The 5311-nt window shown below is 35.7% G+C and overlaps 1 pseudogene; it reads left to right on the top strand.

Moving 5' to 3' along the window:
• The first annotated feature begins 3302 nt into the window (after positions 1–3302).
• LOC110110721 lies at positions 3303–4921 on the top strand (annotated as a pseudogene).
• Positions 4922–5311: the final 390 nt, after the last annotated feature.

The raw sequence follows: 5311 nt of genomic DNA on the forward strand, positions 1-5311 counted from the left end.
TTAGTTCTTTTTTATCTCTTTGTTTAGAGAAAGAAAGTGAGAAAGAGATACTGTGAAATAAGGGAGAGAAGAGAGAGAAAATTAGAGAGAAAAAGATGAGAGAATTAGAGCGAAAAGAGGGAAAGAGAGAGGGAGAAATAAGGAGAGATAGAATTATAAAGAAAGTGAGAGGGGAGAAAATTAGAGATTGAATAAGAGAGGAAAAGAGAGAGAATTGGAGAAAAATAGAGAGCATAGAGAGTTAGAGAGACAAAGTGGAGGGAAAATAGAGAAAGGGAAGGTGAGGGGAGAGAGACAAAAAAATTAGAGAGAGAAAGAGAGCAAAATCAAAGAGGAATAGAGGAGAGATGAAAGAGACATAGAAATAAAGAGAGAATTATGTAGGAAAAGAGAGATAATTAGAGATGGAGAGTAAGATTTACAGGGAGAAAGATAGGAGAGGGAGTGAGAAAGAAGGAAAGAGAATTATAGAGAAAAAGAGGGTGAGAGAAGGGAGAATTATAGAGCGGAAGAGAGAAATAGAAGGAAAAAGAAGAGGAGGAGAGAGAAGGAGAGAATTAGGGAGAGAGAGAGAGAATTAGAGAGAGAAAGTGAGAAGGAACATAGTGAGAAAGAAAAAAGGGGTTAAAGAGAGGTGAAGAAAGAGTGAAAGAGAGTGCAAGTTTATTTCGGAAAAAGAGGTGGCAGCGACTGCTTGGCAATATGATCCAAGCAGTTAGTTTGAATATGCATATCTCATAAGCTTCTTTTCTCCTTTACATGTTGTTGGTCTTATCAAGATCCTTTACTAGGGAGTAATGTCAAAAGGGGAAGAAATGACCGTATCAAGGATAGAGTATCTGAATCCTATTAGAATTCACCCCTCCTTAATTGAATTATAATGGAATTACATGTCATCCTCTCCCTTACTCAACCATGCCACCTTATCGTGTTGTTTTATCCATTGAGTCTCATAGGAGATTGAAAGAGAGTACTTTTCATTTATAAAAGTGTTCATTGCAACTAGAGTTTTATTAGAATAGTCTCAATCCTATTGAGAGTTGTGTTTTTTTAAAAGATTAAAGTTTGCTATTTCTTGCCCTAAAATTTTATCTTTATTCCAAGAAGAGCCTTTAAGAAAAAAGTCTCATAGACCTAAGCTTTTATAGAGGGCATAAATAAGGTCTCCATAAACAAAGCAAGTCCAACCTATCAACATAGTATTGTTATAGTCAGAATAATATTAGTTTTTGTATAGAAACATGTGATTCTCTTTGAAAACATATCCAACTAAACAATTAATGGTAGGTGATCTGAAGACATTGGGTGAAACACCTTATAGTAGGAGGAAGGGAAATTTTCTAGCTATGTGGTATTGCAAAGACAACATTTATTGAAATCATCATCTTTGATTTGATGAGATAATCATCTTCATTATTAGACTACGTATATGCAAGACCCTTATAGGCAAGGTCCAAGAAGTTAGAGTCGAACAAGCATTCATTGAAATCATTATCCCTTTAGGAGTGGTAATGCCTCTTTTTATTTCAAATTGAATACAATTAAAGTCTCCGAGCACAATCCAATTGGATGTCACAGAGGAAGAAATATTTGATAAAAAGAATAAAATATCCCTTCTAACCAAACCATCATTGATAGCATAGACAAAAATGGAATAAAAAGTTCGACTGATAGAGATGATCACTTTCCCATGGATCAGTTGAGAGAAAATCAGATTTCGATTAAAAGTATTCTTGAACGGATTAATCTGATTTTCCTTATTAGGAAACTATGAAAATTGTTAGAGCTTTGCTCATTTTGGAAAATCTCCTAAAAATAAATGGTATGCAAGAAGATCAGGATTGATTTTTGTTTTTTTAAGGTCAATTAAATCTTGATCATTTTACTGGACAAACCTTCGGTAGTTCAGCAATGCCTTGCTGCTTGGAACCCTATTACATTCCAAGATCCAGTGCAAGAGCTATACATAATGGACAAAATGAGTTTATGTCTTAAAGGCTATAGAAGAAGCTGCTTTAGAAGAGATATGTTAATTGGTGATCTTATCTAGCATAAAAGAATTTTGAATGATCGATTTAGTATCTTCATGATGATGGGTAATGTAACGAGAGAATATTAGGATTTGATGCATGGGATTCAAGAGGAGGTTGTGAAGGTGAAGGAGGAGGGGTATCTAAATCTATCAAGTGGGTTGGATTATGGCCATAAGGTGGAGAAGCCAAAAGTAGCTTTTTGTATAGTAGGCATTCGCAAGTTCTGTTGATCAAAAAAAGAGGCTGAGGGGTTGTGTTTGTGATTTGCAGTGAACGTGGAATGGATTTTAAATGGACACCTAGATTTCTTTAGTGGACGATGGCCATTGCTTTTGAACATGCTCCTAACCCAAGGAAGATTATGAGTAAGTGAATTTTTAAGGCATGAAGAGTCATCATTCATAAATGCATATATTTTTGCAAGAAGTGGATTTCCGGTCATAAATAATATCTTGATAAAATTTCAATCCTTTCAAGTTAGTAGTAATAGAATTTGACAAAGGCATGGAGCAATTAATCTGCACCTATAATCTCATGAAAGTTAGTCTAGAGAGTTATGTTATCTTCTATTAACAAAACATCGATTTTGCTAGCCAACTTAAACAATCCCTCCTAATTCCAATAAGGAAGGGGAAGATGAGGGAAGTTAATCCATAAATGTATGCAGCTATGTTATCTTTAAAAGGCTTGAAATCCCAAATCCACTTATTGAATAGAAAGGGTTTTCCAAAGAGGAAATGTATATGGCCCACCGTTTTAAAACATTTCATAATCTTCCACACGAGAAAACATAAACAAAAAAAAATTCCCATATACGTTCTTTGCTCAAGTATACCTTTATCTTCTAAAACTTCATTGGTGCTATTAGAAAAAGCCATAGTTTTGTCTTTTGCCCACTACATAACCAATAAATGTTAATTGCCATTCTATACTCCCCTCAAATACTTCATCAGTCAAAAGAGATGAGTCATTTTCATCATAGGGAAGAGGAAAGTCTCCTTTCAAAATCTATGAATTAATTAGGTTTTCCTAGTTGGGGGATTCTGATAGGACCATCTTATCTGTAAGCCATGCCAAGCTAGCACTGAAGGGGCACCACCCCACCAGAGGGATTACAAAGGGGTGGTAAAGAACTGTTGTCAAAAAATGAGGAGTCCATATTTGAAGTGTTTGGTGTTGGGTCATGGAGCCAAAAAACTTTTGTTGGAAGGACTTTGTAGATATTAGGTTGTGAAGGGAAGGGGACGGGAGGTGGAGGGGAAGAGAAGCATGGCATGTGATCCTACAACCTCGGTTAGATGTGGAGAAGAGGAGAGACTTACCAGACAACTGAGTGTTGAAAGAACTCAGATCGAAGAGAACAGGGATGGTGCTCTAGACATGGAGAAGTGGGAGCTGCCATGGAAGCTAATCCCTAGCAGACCTTGGGCTTCTCTCTCTCTCATCTATTTGGGTAATTCGTTTGAGCAAGTTGTACAATATAACTTGCTGAGAGCCTATTCACAGTTAGTTTTTAATTTTGTCACTTTCAGCGTTCAGCAACAAACATACCATGCTATCAATTTTAAATAATAGTTCTCTGGCACTCTTTATAACAATATTCCTTTTTCTTTTTTCAACATTGAGGACTTTTGAAATCTTTAGCTTGTATTAGCACTTAACCTTTGTTTTCCTGGGGCTATTCTGCTTTAATTTTGTTCTTTTTTATATTTCCCCTATTTTTTCTTGTTGCAGGCCATCATTGCTTCAGGTACAAAGAAAAATAGTTTCCTTTCGAGTGAGATCCAGTCACTGCTGAAGAACAAGAATGTTACTGTTGATGTGATAGCGAATTCAGAATCCAATGTAAGAAAGTTCTTTGCTGTTGTTGATTTTTTTAGTGGTTTAATTGTGCATGCTATATTATATTTGGTGTGACAGTAATAGCAGATTCTCTATAGCACAATACATTTCAATTATTCTTGTTAACATAATGGGCTTTTCTGAAATATTTTCTTTCCTTTTTGGTATCATAGAAGAGCTAAAGAATAACCTTATTGTCTCCTTTTGTAGGTGTTAACCACATTTACCATTGACAACCTTGGAATACCTAAGTTAAAAACAACAATCAGTTGTGTTCTTCCAGACAAAAGGCCTTGCAAGGTAAATTTTGAAGTTCCTCTTTTTGCCTTCAAAATCATTTTGATAAAATTTGTGAGTCCGTCTCTTCAAATTTTTTACCTTTGCTTTATCCTTGAAAAGGTTTTTTTTAATTGTTTTTTTTACCTACCTTTACTTCATCCTTAGGTTGAGGTGCAGCACTTCATGAAATTGCTAGTTTTATTACCAGTATTGAATTGACTGCCAATCCCATCATAAACTTTTCTGAAGTGATCGATACCAATAAAATTGCTGTTGGTGCTGATCTATTACTGGATACAACTATTGGAGAATTAACCAAGTACAATCTTGCTCTTAGCATCACCAATGCAGACCTCATTGATTCATTGCGTCTGTGAGTAATTATTAGCTCTCCTGTTTTAACCAAAGTTTTATTATGATATTTTGCTCTTATGAAAGGAATAAAATATTTTCTATTTATAGTTACAACCAAGGAGATTTTCTGAGCATCATATTACCAACTTGTGAACCCACTCACAAACATTGTAGTTGGGGCCGAGCTGACCCACAACTTCCCCAACAATGAGAACACACTCACCTTTGGGGCCCAAAACTCACTGGACCCTCTGACAACAATCAAGGCTCGAGTTAACAACTTTGGCAAGGCCAGTGCACTCATTCAGCACCAGTGAAGGCCTAAATCTTTAATAACTCTCACTGCTGAGGTGGACACAAAGGCAATTGAGAATAGCTCCAAGGTTGTGCTCTCCCTTCTGCTTAACCCTTAATGAGGGAATTCTTGACAATAGTTCGTGCACTGAAAAAAAAAAAACAGTTAGGACAAGAACAAGAAAAAGGCAAAAGTTTTTAATATTTTTTTTTTGTGGGGGAACGCGGGGGGGGGGGGGGGTTTTTTTTTTTTTACCCCTTTTTGTTTTTTTTTTTTTGGGGGGGGAGGGGGGGGGGGGGGGGTGGTTTTTTTTGTTCTACAGCTCTTTGTATTTTTTGGTTATTTTTTTTCTTGTTTCTGTTGCACTGTATGATGAAATCAACTAATAAATTTTGTAGTGGCAATTTAAATTTGTGATTTTGGACATTGAATTTTATTGCATGGATATTCATGTTATGTTATGACTTTTATTTTCATTTGTTAATATGTTGGATCTAATTTTATCCAT

This window comes from Dendrobium catenatum, unplaced genomic scaffold, assembly GCF_001605985.2.
Source record: "Dendrobium catenatum unplaced genomic scaffold, ASM160598v2 fragScaff_scaffold_1508, whole genome shotgun sequence".
Taxonomy (NCBI): domain Eukaryota; kingdom Viridiplantae; phylum Streptophyta; class Magnoliopsida; order Asparagales; family Orchidaceae; genus Dendrobium; species Dendrobium catenatum.